Consider the following 16,832-nt stretch of genomic DNA (forward strand, 5'->3'; position numbering starts at 1 on the left):
TGTAAACTATTGTTAATGAACACTTAGGAATACCAAACCGGGGTGCAAGGAACTTTTTCTCATCACCACCTCGGGCACATCTGATATTTGGTTAATTGACTCTTCTCTTGCAGACTTCTTAAAACATCACAATTTTATTTGCATACAGTTTTCCTCATACCGCTTTACTACTTCCCTTAATGATGCTCCAAAATCGAGGATTTTTATAGCTCAGGCAAGCAATTATAATGTGACTTTAGGGAACGATGGCGTCACCCAACTCCTAACACCCACCGGCAAATGAATCCCATGACGCCGTTTAGATTTCTCAAGGTGAAGCTGGTTCTCCTACCTTTGTGCCCATCTAATATGCGGATCCTGGAATGTGACATAGACGGCTACTTAACATTCATATGAAAGATGGATAATTAGGATTCCCCAATTCATTAGATTCATATATATAAGAAATTATAGTTGGTCCCGGGAGGATGATCTGTTCCTGGTACATGTTCTGCAATCTAAACGAAATGACTGGAATTAAACCCATATCTGCCAAGATGAGTCCTGTTGATGAGCACTTTATACTTCTTCTCTACATAAAGGTGCCTTCGAGGGTAAACACGTTCTAATCAAAGGATGAGAGCCCATCCTGACCTTGTGTCGAAAATTGAAATATGCCATAGACATTGGGGAGGGTCATCCTGTATAAACTGCGGAAGAAAAATATTCTCAATGAGAGGTATAATGACTTTGTATAAAAAGGTGAAAATTAATTGGTTACCTTCTCTACTGGAGGATAATAATGTAGCTGATGACATTATAATTGGTTGGAAGGCACCAACTGGTCTGAGCAAGAATGCACAAAGCATAAAATACAATATGGTGCAAGATTAATGCAAGGCTAGTAGACTTCATAAACTAGTGGACTTTGGAGAATAAGCAGAAAATGTCACCTGTTTGAAGTTTCAAACCCCGATTCATCAAGACCAGCGGTTTTCACGCCAGTCTTGGCAAGACGGCAGGGTGGAGTTCAAGTAAACCCCTCCAGGGACTGGAGTAAGATTGGTGGTATAAGGGACGCTACCGTTCATCAGGAATTTGACAGACAGGGTTCACCATGCCCATATCACACCCCTATGCCACCACAGCTTTATTGGAACTGGGTAAAAATTGCATGAAAATCCCAAAAGTGGCCAAATTTTGGCACAGCTTTTTACACCAGATTTCTTCTTGTTGAATCAGGGCCATAGTCTGCAATCTTCAATGCTTTGTTCATTTTCAAACTTTTTGTTGGTGACTTATCTACCCTATAAAAGAATAATGCAATGAGCCATGCATGAGATAGACTATGCTGCCAACCCACGCTGGTTATATATAACTAGTCTACTTGTGTTTTCAGCATCAGTCCTCTATCCCAGAAGGACCACTTCTGGTTTGGAGAACATTTCTTACTTTGGCACGTAATTATTGCCGTGTGTAAAGGGACTGTCAAAGAATACCTAAGCCAGTTCCTTTGCTATCTATGTGTTGGCCATGACCGAGAAAGGGTCTGGCATAGCTATTTATATGAGCCAATCAGAAAAAAAATTAAATAAACATGGTCTGGTAATGAGAACTGAGGGGGGGGGGGGTGTCAAAAACGAATGTAACCTCATGTTACCCATATACCATTTGCTAAGTAATATTATCCGTGTCAGGTTGTAGTTCTTCTAAACTTGCTCCTGGTCAAATAGGAACAAGCAAGTGTACATTCCATGCATTTGGGGGTCTCAGCCAAAGATGGACTCATCCCTTATATCAATGGGTGCAGGGGTCACCTCTCCACAATGTGAACAAACAATACGTCATCGTAGAGAATTGATCAACTGATCATATGCGGAGGTTGACGTAGAGGGTCAACTAGGCACAAGTCCTCTCGTCTCTGGTATAACGGAATATGATGGGGTCAACCGATAGTATAAATGGGTTCCATTTCAATCTTTGTTATGGGGCCCACTTCCTCTTGTATGGAGGCTGAGGAAACTTTGACACCCAGGGGATGTATTTTACAGGGTTTTCCTTAAACTGACCATCTGTTGATCACCAGCATTTTATGAACCTGCAAAGTCTTTGTTATGTTCCGCTACAGATTTGTCTATCTGCAACTCTTCACAACAAAATCTAGAAGGAAATATCAAAGTTTGCATCCATAAAACAAAAGTTAAATTAGGTTACATTTGGTTGGAGTGCACCTATACTACCTATTCCCCATTGGCATCACTTATACCACCAGACACGTTCTGGACGTCCAACTGTTTATAGGTAACATGAATTCTCATCCATTATTTTATTTGGAGCAGTTTTCGCCTAGAAGAGCTACTTAAACTCCCATTGTGAAGTGCATCTTTACGTATCATAAGCTTCAAAGAGTAAAGAGCTACAAATATTTAGGAAGAGAGAATTTTGAAAAGACTTTACAATTATTAATGACTTCCGTGCCGATGAGAGTATGTGCTGCAGAAGCTGGAGAAAATTGTCGGAATAAGTGCTCTTCCATCAACAGGCTTAAAAATGTGTCTAATCTCCCGGGTATGTGAAAAACAGAGGCTCCCATGAATAATACAATGCGGAGTGAGAACTTCTAGGTAAAATAAATGTGACTTTAGAGATTTGTTTACCTCTTGTATGATGGGATGCTGGCAAGTGCTTAGCATAAATGGATATATTGAGTGGAGGAAGTTGGTACTGTGGAGAACCAACTTCTCCATTCCCGATGACTTGTATATATCTTTGTGGCTACCTTTACGGACAATAAATTACAAGGATGGGACAACTTATAAATGAATTCCGGCCATGATATACACTTTGGACATTTTCTTGCAAGGAATCTGACCCCAGGAGAGGTCTCCTTTTTATATAATGTCTTATTGTAGCTCCAACAGTGTGAACAACTGTATCCACCAAATATTCCGCTAATCCAAGACTTTTCGAAAAACTCAAAACTGCTGTAAAGAAAATATCACAACCAAGGGCATAAGTACCATAGTGGCAACTCATGTGGCTATTATGTTACCCACCAAAGTTGGTCTTGTCTCCATTTTAATGGGTGTTGATATTCTTTAAAATGATGTACTAAGGTTATAAAAAGGGAATGGGGGCACAAGCCACCATAATGGAAAATCATAGGGATACTAGGTGGTGGGACCGTTTCAAGTTGGTCTTGTCCCCATTTTAATGGGTGGTGAGAGCCTTTTAAAGAGATGTGAAAAATTAACTTGTGATAGAAAAATGGGATAAGGGCACCAGTCTAAATTCACTATGCCGCTATGGTTTCCAATCCAATTTTGGATTGTTTCTCATTTTAATGGGTTCAATGAGTTATAAGAGCGAGCAAAGTCATAAAAATGGCATGGGGCACCAGGAGTTAGTGTTTAGGAGTGTGGCGATATCAAGCAGCTTAAAAAATAAGCCTAATTTTTATCTCTGCTACAACACCCTTCGACCTCTACGTGTGCCAATAGTGAAAGCTCTTACATCGGAGTACGGACTGGTTCATGTTGACGAGCCATTCTATAGACAGGTGCACCAACACATCCATCTTAGACCCTTTCTCGAATGCAACTTCCTACTTTTCACAGTGATTTTGGATGCAACCCTGCCCTGTCTGTTCAGTCTGTAGATAAAACTCCTAAAGTCCTCCAGAAATCAAATAAGAACAAGTTTTATGTGTAGAAAACGCCTGGAAAAATCAAATAATATAAGTGTACTGGTATTCTGCCAATTCGGCCATTAATACTGCATGAGATACAGTTACAGTAAACATACTAAAATATTAAGAGGTAACTGCGACTAGAAGCCAGTGTAAAAGTGATGTATTAATGTCGTCTTTAACGGTGCTTAAAACTATATAAAAAGCAGATTTCCACCCGTCAGAGCTCCGGCAATATTTTTACATAATTATTAAGTCGTCCTTGCGCAGGTAACATATGGTTGGTTTCACAATGGATTATGTGATCGTGATGAGAAGAGGAATGAAAAAAAAGTTTTATACGAGAAAATGTTCAACGTGAACGTCATCGGCACAGAGTCTAAGAACATTGTGTTCCGTAGTATCAAGCCCATTACGAATTCCCGACCATTATCCTTCGGAGGAACCCTGGAGATGTATAGCCCTTCTGAAACCAGCATGCAAATGGGCAGGTAAAATCGAAAACTTAATTGGAAAACATCCCTTCCTTTGCAATAGAATAATGTAGGTGGTGCTCGTGATGATATCATTACATGAAGGTAGACTTTTTTTGGGGGGGAAGCAAATGGAAATTATTCTGCACCACACCTCAGACTTTTTCCAATTTCATGTCGCCCAGAAATCATCTCCTTGTCAAGGCTCTAAGTAAGGAAGCGCCGTGTCAGCAGAATATCAATCAAGCCTATATTTTTTGTGTTCTACTTTTTGGATAAAACGTTTCTTTGATTTAAGAGACGTGACCAAACTAAGGTCATGTTGATTTATAAATCTTAGAAGTAATCCGCTGGTCGGTTTAATATTTTCGTGTAAGAAAGGGGAGGTGTTGCCCACGTTTCTACCTGTATTGTTACAAATGTATTTTTACGTGTAATGTGTTTAGTGATGTACAATATTAGTGATGGAGTTGTGTTCTGCTCAGCACTAGGTAGCTGAAGGGGAGGGAAAGAGTTAATGGTTGGGACTAGCCCAGAGTGGAAGGGGCTAAGGTGAAGGGAAAGAGGGAGCTTTCTATCAGAAGTCAGATAGAGCCTATCCTACAGCAGAAGCAGACCTAAGGTCTTACCAGCAAGCAGAGCCGCATGAAGTGGGTGTCCCTAAAGTGTGAGGGGACTGTGATTCAGGGTAGAGATGAGGAATAGTGATAGAAGGAGTGAGTGATTCTCCAAAGATTGGGTCTGGGGCAGGAGGCCTAGCAGGATGGTCCCGAGTTCACAAGCCAAAGAGGCAATGGGACAACTCAGAGCAGGGAACACTAGACAAAGAGAATGCCCCGTGTGGTAGTTCCAAGATGTTGACAGGCAGAGAAGCTAAGTAATGGCCATAGTGGCATAAGTAGCTCCTCTAAGTTGAGAAGTATGCGGGTTGAGAAATAGGACTCTCACTGGACTGTAGTGCCATTACTGGGGACAAGGGGGAACTCTCGAAGCACTGTGCTGGGTTGTGGTGAAGGCAGAAGAACTAATTGAGGCAGAACCGAGGGACTTTAGGAAGAAAAGAAAAATGTGTATGAAGATGTTCTATGTGTTAAGAGATACATCCATGAAAACATGGATGTTTTCAAACTAAAAAATGGAAGGAGATGGACATATTGCCCGCATTTCCACTTAAAGAACAAATATATTGTTATATTGTGTAATGCAAATTGTTAGATGTATTAGTGGTAAATAAAGGGGTTGTTCACTATCACTTAGGATAGGTGATCAATGTCTAATCAGTCGGGGTCCAACACCCAGCACCCCCGCCGATCAGCTGTGTCGGCGCTGGAGGCCACCGGCTATAAGTACTCACTTGCCGAGCTGCTCTGTCTACTGATAGTGGCTGCCGCAGGATACTACACATTCACCTTCTATTGATTTGAAGGCAGATGGGCAGAACCAAGCCTCGGCCACTATCAGAAGACAGAGCAGTTCGACAGGTGAGTACTTCCAGCTGGCAGCCGCCGCAGACACCAATAACAGCTGATCGGCAGGGATGTCGGGAGGTCAATCAAACATCGATGACTTATCCGAAGGATAGTTGATCAATGTAAAAGTAGAAGACTACCTCTTTAATAATATGTGTTGCTGGACAGTATGGAAAGTAAGAGTTAATGGTTGGGACTAGCCCGGAGTGAAAGGGGCAAAGCTAAAGGGACAGAGGTAGTTTCCTGTTAGAATGTCAGGAGGAGCCCAGAGTGTTTAGAAAGAAGACCTAAGGTCTCATGTGAGCAGTGCCGCATGTCGTGGGTGACCCTAACAAGAGAGAGCACAGAAGCAAAAGATAGCGAGAGAGGGAGAAGTGACCGAAAGAACAGAATGATCGATCGGAGAAGAGTCCTGGGTCAGGACACCCAGCAGTATGGCCCAGAGTTTATAACTCACAGAGGTAAGATGGGGCAGGGTATGTACGATGAAGAGAGTGCCCCGGGCAGGAGTTCCAGAGCATCAGTGAGAAAATAAATACCGGCCATACTGGTAATATAGCTCCATAGAGGGGAAAGAAGACTCAGACTCACGGGTTGAGGACAGGACTCTTGCTAACTGAACTGTAGTACTGAGCTGGGCGGTGGTGTAGAAGAGAGGAACATTGGAGATAAAGATTACATAAGAATGCTATCTAGAATGGAGCTAGAGAAGAATACATCGCTGATAGTATTTGGCACCAGTTATGATGTGTGCGATGAGACCACTTGAGGTCCCAGAGAAGCCCAACATGGCAACTTATTATAAGATTGGACGGCGGTCCACACAGTCGACACAGAGCAGATTGCCAGCAGATGTCACCAAGGCAATGCAATCTGTTGCTCCATTTCTGATGTATGTTGGCATCTACATTTACAATACCTCGATTTCTTCATCCGTGTGACTTTACTCATTACCTATCCACCACATATGTCAATTGGCACGTTAACAAGTCCAATTCATCTCCAACCTCTGATATTTCCCAGACAGACACATTCATTTATTCCAGATCCAGCGCCCTTACAATTTTCGGTGACAATATAATGACAGTAAGTTCTTGTAATTATATCCTTATTATTTTTATGTGGTTCGCATGACAATTACGTGGTCCCCACTCGCCAGCACCAGCGAGTCTCCGATTTCACAGTGCCATGAAATAATAGGAGTCTGGATGAGAACTCGCCCAATTATTCACTTAATGAAGAGGCAGCGCCTATTGACCACTTGGTAGGCGCTTCCTATATAATTAAACCTGCGCTTGCAGGGACCCGGTCCTATTTTATTCCTTTCTTTTTTTACAGAAATGCCAAAGCTGTGCTAAATTAAAACCTTAGTTGTTTTCACATTTTAACTCATAATAATGAGCTCAGTAGACATTGTGTTTGCGTTAAAAGCCCGAATATTGCGGGGGTGTAATAAAGGATTGTAATTTGGAGCTTCACGCTTGAAAGAAAATGGAAAAAAAAAAAATCTTTTGATGTCACCGAGGAATTAACTACTGATAATTATCACTTGGTAACGTTGACATTGAAAGGGGTAAAATTCATTACTGGTGACTGCTGGAGGTGACGTCAAGGGGCATTAGGATGGAATTATATATATTACCAAAGGGAAGGTCTTTCCCTGCTGAGCAAAAGGAAAATAAGTTACAGTTTGTCACGTGAAATAAAATGTGTTTGGCTGAATTTTTTTTTTTTTTTACTAAAGTCTTAAGACATATGGTCAGAATTAAAGGTGTAATCCACTTTGCAAAAATTGATTTGTTCATAATATTATTATAAAGATCTTAATATACTTTTATTCTTAAAAAGTGCCTCTATCTTCCTATATCACTTGTTGCTCTTTTCTAGACATGGCAAAGAGTCTTCGATGCCGACACGTCATCAATGGTTGATGTGAAGGGGGCTGGCTCACCTCTGATCTCAATAGCTAAGCCAGTCCCCTTCTCTGTTTTACCTGGCCCATTTCTAGTGCATTTCTCCTGATTAGTCAGTTCGGTCTCCTTTTCTGCTTGAAGAGTTATTGTGCCATCCCTATATGCATCTATGATGCCATATTGCCACGTTATCGGTTGGTGTCCTGCCACTACTTTGTGCCGTGCACCACTTCTCTGCCTCATCTTTGCTATATTTGCTGCCACTGTACAACTCTGCTACATCAAATTTCCTGCTCTGTTATAATTTCAGTACAACTCATCATGCTACATAATGGTAATGACCCTGCTGCATTGTGTTACCAACCATTAAATTACAACTGATCAGCTACATGCAATACGATCAGCGGTTGTTTAATGTCAAATTTAGACAGTCCAACCGCAACAGAATGTTCAATAATATGATTTTTTCACAAGCCAATGTGCTGCCAAGAACGATGATTTTTATTCTTACTTAAAAATCATTTCACCGGATGAACAAAAAACTTTGCACGTTTGTCAGTTGGTTGGTAACGAGCTTTTCTAAAAATGCTTGTTTCCAAATGATCAGCCACTGTAAATGAACTCTGACTCCTGTGCATGTAGAACATCATGTTCTCGGCAGCACGAGACCCGTATACACAAGCCAATGTGTTGCCGGGACCGATAATTTTTGATTGCTTAAAAATCATTCTCCAGACAAACAAAAATGTTTCTCATTTGTCAGTTGATTGCTAATGAGCTTTCCTAAAAATGCTCTTTTCCAAATTATCGTCCGGTGTAAATGGACCCTAAGTCCAGTGAGCATTCTGTGCATGTAGAACATCATGTTCTCGGCAGCACATTTCCCGTTTACAGACGGTAATGTTCCGCTGAGAATGATGATTTTTTATGCTTGCTTAAAAGTCATTTCACCCGACGACCAAACATTTTGCACATTCGTGGGGTGAATGGTAATGAGTTTTCCTAAAAACGCACATTTCCCAATTACCGGCCAATTTCTGTCATGACCTCCTCGTAGGAATAGGATGAGCATAAATATAACTGCATAGTTTCTAGTAGAACTGAGAATGTCCTGAATATTTATAAACATTCCCATTAAATTTATGTCCTGGGTATAAAGGGGTAATTTTTTAATAAAAATGTGTTTTTCCAATGGTTTGGGGCGTTCCCAGTGTGGAACATCCCTATTTCCCAGCAGAGATCTTGGTAAGTATGTAATGGAGTGCAGCAGTACACGGCATAGCTCTTAGGTTGGATGCGTTGTAGCAGAGAAGTGCCCAAAAATTTTAACCTTTCCAAATTTGAAAAAAGATGCCTAATTATGTAAGTAATTTCAATAGTACGAGTTTTCACCCAAATGTATCTGCTGAGTAAGACTTATCTGCTGTTTACTTCTTCCCACCATCCTGATCTTTAACGTGTAATCACCATATTTCTTTCTCGTTAGCATTTATAATTTTAATGACTGTAAATATTAGTGGCGACGCTTTGTTGCTCCGGTGATTACTTTTCATTATTCTGTTTTCTTGGGTGAAGAACATTCCGAAATGAGCAAGATCTAGAAACAAAAAAAAAGCCACCATTGCCGTAATCCCCTTGTATACAATCTGTAGAGGAGACTAAACTGCTGGCCTCTTAACCCTGGCACCGCGCGCCGGGCTGGAGAAGAGGCTTTTTCAGCAGATGGTGACACTGCTAGCTATTGTTTCATCTGTCTTTGTATTTTTATTCTTCTCGGATATAGACAGGCAATCAGGAAGGCGTTCTCCGTGCCCAGCTCGGGCAGATTGTAGATTGAGGTCAAGGGAGGGTTCACCACATTATCGGCATGCGTGACCCATTCATTGTACGTACTGATATTTCGGGGACACTTAGGCGTATGATAAGGATGCTCCAGTGACTTGGGATCATTTTATAAAAAGGAAGAGACACAAATATGTCACCACAAAGACTGAGACAATAGAGGTAGGAAGAAGAATCTATTCTTTCTTTAAAAGGCTTCTGAATTTTCTCCATTCAGAACTGGGTACAACTTTATAACAATTTGGGCGCCCTGCACCACAGGGCAGAGTTGTAGATCAGGTCCTGCATGTTTCATCCAGAATATATAACATAGGCACATATGAAACTGTAAAGACGGGAAATTTGCAGTCACTTTAGGCATTTCGGTCCATATATATGGACCTTGACATATGCTCCCATGACCCCAGTCTTAAAGGGTTTGGCCAGATTTGGGGCTCAAGTCTATAGTCACTATGACTGCAGACTTGTAAATTGTCACAGCGTGCAGTGTGCGCACTGTCAGGATTATTCGGTGCTGGCATCGGGACCAGGTAGGTGCTGGACTACAAGTATGTAATTTGCATACATACGGTCACGTGCCGACTAAACTTGCACAGAGTCGCTCAATACAAGTGAAGTGAGTGAAGACAGACACGTCTAGTCGGAATGTGGCTGGAAGTATGCCAAGTGAATGAGATGACCGTCCGCAACCAGCACCAGCAAGTCCTGATAGTGTGCACGCTACACGTAGAGCAACTGCAGACTTGAGCCCCAACATGGACAACCCCTTTAAGAATAATATTGCATTGATGCTGGCATACCCCACCTGTTGAGTTGGGCGGTCCCAGCCATTCAGTCACTAGAACACAATCAGTCCTGCATATTTTACGAGCCCTAGTCAAAAGCATAAATCTATAAATCTATTATGATCAAGCAATAGGATCATTGGCAAAGGAACATGATCCTTTCCTCCATCCTCCTTCTGCTCCTCCAGGTGTCTGGAGATCTCGGGTCACTGAATTCGCACTTTAGATTGCCAAAATACAGATGGAATCCATCACTGGTGCGCGCAGCTACCTACGTTAAATCTTGATATTTCTTGACTGCTATATTATTGCTATGTGTACGATATTCCCCCATGTAATTTCTTCTGCTATCACTTTGTGCTCTTCAGACAACCAGATATCTATGGCGTGATTGGCGTTAAATTGTCACCTGCTCCCGACTTGAACCTGTGTGTTACTTTAAATGAAGAAATATTGAGACTGTTGTCCTGGGACTTAAGCTCAGCATTGGAAGAGTACGCCTACTTATTTTCCAATCATATAAAAATGATAGAAGTAACCTTTAAACACCTCTAGGGCATAAGTACTGTCAGACAAAGCACAGCCCTGGAGTTTAGAACAAAAATAAATATCCAGATTAATGACCGTGCTGCAGAGCTGGAAAGTGCAGTAGAGAGACACTGAGAATTGTCGGTAAGCGCAGGATTCATGGAATAATATTTTAAGAGTAGAGTGAATCAATCTTCATGTCTAATAAACTAAAAAAAAAAAAACACACCCTCAGAAGTGATGCTTGGTTATTGCTACTTCTTATATCCACCCAGGAGCGAAGCAGTGGGCTCAAATTGCAGCATCGTTTGCTCAACTATTGCCTTAATAATACCCACTGAACCACATTAAAACATGCCGAACTCCTTCCCAAAGTTGTGGAATGATCCAGTTTTGCATTTGGTGCAACGAAATGTTATCTAATTTAATTACCTGAACTTGAAATTACAAGAGAGAACTTCCAATATCGGTTGTATAAACCCTTACATGCCATATTCAATAGTGTCCACAGCATCTAAGCGGTTAGTTTGAGTGTTGCACGCCTTCTGTCACCTCATCAGCACTCCTGCATTGGGATTGTGGGTATCTAATTGTTTGTCAACGCCCCCAGGTCTGTCATTTTTGCAAAGCAATCAGTCCTTGTGTGGGCGTCACTCTGACATGCATTATGCACTGCAATACAGAGGTATTCCAGTGCATTATAGGAGCAATCAGGATTCAAGATTCTGTCTGATACCGAAACAGTCAGAAAACCTGCAGAGAGCACAGGGATTAATCTCTGCCTGATCAGTTCCATCTTTGACTTGAAGTTCTTCACTCTTAGTCAAATGGGTGGAGCTTAATTATCTGTCCTACTAGAGACAGGGCATAGGAAAGCGGCTGCTGCTGAAGTCTGCTTTGCTATCACTTGTAGGTCGGAGGCCTCTGCTGCATCCACGTCCTTAAGTCTAGAATCAGCTGCACACACATCAGGGGACACCTGGCTCGTTATAACAAGTTCAACTTTACTGGACAGTTCAGACACAACAGTCTTAAGTACGCAAAGCACCTTCCAGTTTCATCAGCACAGTACATTTTAAGCCTCTGCTTACATTCAGCTCGGAGTATCCTACTGTCAGCCCCAGGGTCTCCCTGTCTGACCCCACAGCACTCCTGAGATCCGCTATGTTTCCCTCACGTGGTTCTCCATCCACCTTCATCTGTATGGAAATGATTAAGGCACACTCCTCAGTGACTAGTTCAGGCCATAGGTCCTGGACATCCACAAGGAATTTGGTATGACCTCATGCTGCTAGAACGATATGTACTCCACGTGCCTCCAGCCCACTGCACACTGAAATTTCCATGAACCTCTCACTAACTCAGACTTTCTCTATCTAAGTAAACCAGGAAATGATTCCCCTTTTGCTTGACCTCATCCTTCCATGCTGGGCTGGTCCCAAACATTTAACTGTATCTGTTCCTGTAGGCTGTTGCTGGGATGATCTAACCTTTCACTTACATTTCAGCACACATCTTGCATTAGATTCCTACATTAACACTATACTAACAATACGTATACTATACCTATCACTTATACACTAATAGGCTCATCACTGCCTATCTGCCCTAATGTTCCTATCTATCACTAAACTGTGTCCAATACCTGAGCTGAGTGTACCAGGTTACCTTAGGCACTACCAATACAGAGTCTCTGTCAGACCCTTACACCACCACCACGATCATCATCAATGGTGTTCCTGACCCTTCTCATTTCAATGAGGTTGTTAATCGCATATTGTCCTGGGATTATTCTGCTGTAATGCACATGATAATTGTACAAATAAGCTGTATATTACATTGTATATTCCCCGGAGGCGAGGAATAAAGAAACATACTGGGAGGGAGCCATTGAAATGGAATAGGATAGAAATCGTCATATCACAAATGGAACTGACCCCACTGCTGCTGCCGGAGATGTAGGAGCTGCCCGCAGGGGGGAGAAGTGATGGTCCGGGAAATACAGCCGCTAATCAGATAGTGACACTAATAAAAGTACAATTAGCAAGTAAAAATGATGCCCATTTTGATAGAAAGTAAAAACCTATTACATCAGGGAGGCCCCACAGATTGCAGCAGTCATCCAGAGGTTTTTAGTTATTTTAGGGAGTCTCTTACTTTCATACAGCTGATTTTCCGGACAGAGAACCCATTCTGTAAGTTTGTTTTTTTTTCAATATTTTTGGTCCTTTTTTTCTGCTTTCTGTACTTATATTTGGAGCATATACCACACTAAAGCATCCAAAGAATAACACCTGGAGAGAATAGCACCATGTGCACTACAAGAACGCGTTTCCATCTGAAGGCTTTAATGCAAGTCACCACCTTTATAGCAAAGGTTCATTTTTTATGTTCCATTATTCTGCACTGATTTATTTCTCAGATATTTTTTATCAGACGTTAGAGCTTTATTTTTCTACTACAGAGCTGCAAATCCTCTGCATAGACATAATTAAAGGGAACCTGTCACCGCCAGGTTTCACACTTCTAAACCATTCCCATCACGCTTTATGCCTTGAAAATCTCTTTCCAAACATTCATCTATTATTATACTGCAGCCTGCCATTCATTAGGAAAATGAGTTTGTATAACTGCCAGTCTGTAAGTTAGTCAGGCTCCGTCCAATGGACATGTCCAGACTATGCAAGCTGCCAACTTAATCCGTGATAAGCCAGTCTGATTGCCTGTGGATGGTGTCCCCTCTGTCTTCTGTTTGCTCCACCTGAGACTTTAAATGGAAAACCGGCGCGTGCACAATTTGTTTTGCTCTGTTCCGAGCAGAGCAGTCAACGTTCTTTAACGTGTGCGCCTTTTCTGATGTCACTCCCTGGAAAATGGTTTTATCACTCGCCTCTGCTGCATGCATGCAAAACGGTACATAAATGCTGCAGCAGAGAGTGATGATCTCCCGCCCACTTGAACCTTGTAACATAAAACCGGTGCATGCACAGTTCGTTTTGCTCTGTTCCGAGCTGAGGATTCAACATTTTTTAATGTGTGCGCCTATTCTGATGTCACTCCCTAGAAAATGGTTTTTGCCTCTTCTGCATGCATGCAAAATGGTACATGAATGCTGCAGCAAAGAGTGATGATCTCCCGCCCACTTGAACCTTGTAACATAAAACCGGCGCATGCACAGTTCGTTTTGTTCTGTTCCGAGCTGAGGATTCAACATTCTTTAAGGTGTTCACCTATTCTGATGTCACTCCCTAGAAAATGGTTTTCGCCTCTTCTGCATGCATGCAAAACAGTACATGAATGCTGCAGCAAAGAGTGATGATCTCCCTCCCACTTGAACCTTGTAACATAAAACCGGCGCATGCACAGTTCGTTTTGTTCTGTTGTTCCGAGCTGAGGAGTCAACATTCTTCAATGTGTGCGCCTGTTCTGATGTTACTCCCTAGAAAATGGTTTTCGCCTCTTCTGCATGCATGCAAAACGGTACATGAATGCTGCAGCAAAGAGTGATGATCTCCCACTTGAACCTTGTAAAATAAAACCGGCGCATGCATAGTTTGTTTTGTTTTATTATGAGCTGAAGAGTCAACTTTCTTTTGTGTGGGCACTAGTCTGATGTCACTTTGTGGCCAATGGTTTCATCTCTTATATCTGCACCATGCATGAAAAACGAAGGACACTTCTTTGAAGGACAACAAATGATGAAGTCACTTGAGCCTTATGGCATAGAACCAGTTTGTTTTTGGTCTGTTCTCGGCGGTGGAATCAATGTTCTGGCGTGTGGGTATCAATGAGATGTCACTTCTTGGCCAATGGCTTCATCATTCTCCTCTGCAGAAGGCATGCTAATGGAGGGCACTTCTTGGAAGAGAAGTGATGGTGCATGGTGAAGCCGACAACCTGGAACTTGAACTATAAAATTGAATATGCACAGTTCCTTCATCCCTGTTCTGAGCGTGTCTTCGCCAATGGCTTCATCACTCGCTTTGGAAGCATCAATGCAAAAGATGCTGCAGTGGCGATTGATGAAGCCGATGAATTGGAATTTGAGCTTTATGGCGTAACACTGGAGCATGCACACTTTCTTATGCCCTGTTCTGAGCTGGAGAGTCAACTTTCTTTTCCATGTCCTGGTCGGTGGGTTCATCGCTGTCCTCTACAGCTTCCATGCAACATAGAGGGCACTGTTGTAAAGAGAAGAGATGCTTCTGCTCTGGGTGATGGAGCCGATCAACTGGAAGTGACATTGAGATTGGGGCAAAATATAATTCCTTGAACCACCCTCGGCTCATATTTTTCCTTTATGGCTGTTGACGACTTCCATCGCTTCCATTGCTTTTTTCCAACTCCTGAACGGCCGACCTGCCTATTTATACGACGGTCCCTTCCCTGCCCTCTTGGACACGTTGGGTGAATACCCCATAGACGCCGTCACTGTGGCCATATTAATTGTTCCGTAGACCGCCGCAGAAACTTACGAGTTGTTTTCTCTTTGTAATGTCTTCCGATTTAATTGGCGTTGTTTATTATTCAACTTGCGCAATTAAAATTTTAACACTTACGTCCTTTCCCATTTACCTCTTTGGTAATTCATGATTTACAGAGGTTTGGAAATCGTCCCAGCCACACGTTCCTAAGAGGCTGTTAATGAGTATTTTATGAAAATTTATTTCTCTTTTCAGAAATATCAAAATTATTCAAGTGTACACACTTGTAAACGAAATCCACCCACACTGTCCGCGCACCATATATTTATATAGCTGGGTGGCATTTACTTTGTGTTTTAACTGTGAAGATTAAACGATAATATATTCCTAGTGAAATATGTAAAAACTGTTTGGAAACAGCTAAATAGTCTAGAAAATGCTTTTTGACTATTAACAATGAAATCAAGGGTATTATAAGGTCAGCCCCTATCCACATGACTTATAAGGTCATACTTCGAAGAAGAGGTTCCACTGCTTAAGACCCCCTCTATGTGCCAGCTTTGGCGGACCTGTTGTGCCCTTATATTACATGCACAGCCATAAAATTTATTAACCAGCAGCATGCAATACTACATTTCTCCAGTAGTGGCCACTGCAGGGAATATGTACAGTTTTAGACATTCCTCTAGGGAACTGGCGATCACCGCCACCTCAACTTTTTAAAGGAATTGCCCTGATTGTTAGGAATTGCCACTATAATTACCCAAGGCAAAAATCTCATCCTTGGGTCTATATTCCAATTGTATCTCTCTGTGGGGCAGTTTCCCCTCTTTGAAATTGACATCACAACCCTTAGGTGGCCATATATAGACACATACAACTTAGACATCTCCCAACAGAGTATCATCAAGCTATGTTTTTTTTACGCTCTCAGACTATTCATCCTGAAAAAGGGGCTATGAAAAGCCCAATCAAAATGTAGTGGTGGCCATGCATGTGTAACACCACTCCACTCATTCTTTATGGGACTGTTACTATCTTCAGCACTCCAATAAAGAATGAATTTAGCAATGGCATTCGAATGGGACATTCAAGTGAAAAGTTTCCAATTTTTTCTCGCATTTTATTCCCCCTGTTCCCACAGAGTATGCTGTATTTTTATTTCTTAAAATCTGCCATACGGTTCCAGAGATATTGGCCTTTTTTATTTAGCGCTCCTTACCAAGAGGGCGTGACTTACAGGATAATTATGCAGGACAGATTAAAGACACGCCCTAGAGGATCCTGTTAGCCACACACCCCAAATTAGCACCACATAAAAAGGCCCCTATCTCTGGAACTGTGTGGCGGATTAAAAAAAAAAATACTCAGAGGAGCATCGAGAATAACATAAGAGCAAAAACTGGCTACTTTTGGCTTGGTGTCAGGTCCTTCTTAAACAAAAGTGGATACTCATGCTACAAAAAGACATGTAAAGGGGGTCGGGACAGACCTTGTCATTTCGCCCGCTGGCTGTGTACTACTACGCAAGCCTATCACACGCTTTGCAGAAGTTAGATGCCCACAGATGGTGGATGCCTGGGGAAATTGTTCTTTTTGCTGATGCTGGAATCTGTATATACTGTACATACATATAGAAATTGGGCAGAAAAATACAAATACTCCATTGTAGAATGAATGTTTCTAAATATTACGCTCTACGAACCTGCAAGACTTATTTGTGTATTTTCT

The 16,832-nt window shown here is 41.8% G+C and overlaps 1 protein-coding gene across 1 annotated transcript in view; it reads left to right on the forward strand.

Moving 5' to 3' along the window:
* Positions 1-16,832, forward strand: part of ZMAT4 (zinc finger matrin-type 4) — a 392,475-nt gene that overhangs the window by 262,911 nt on the left and 112,732 nt on the right. The gene's annotated exons all lie outside the window — the stretch shown is intronic.

This window comes from Ranitomeya variabilis, chromosome 4 (assembly GCF_051348905.1).
Source record: "Ranitomeya variabilis isolate aRanVar5 chromosome 4, aRanVar5.hap1, whole genome shotgun sequence".
Classification (NCBI taxonomy): domain Eukaryota; kingdom Metazoa; phylum Chordata; class Amphibia; order Anura; family Dendrobatidae; genus Ranitomeya; species Ranitomeya variabilis.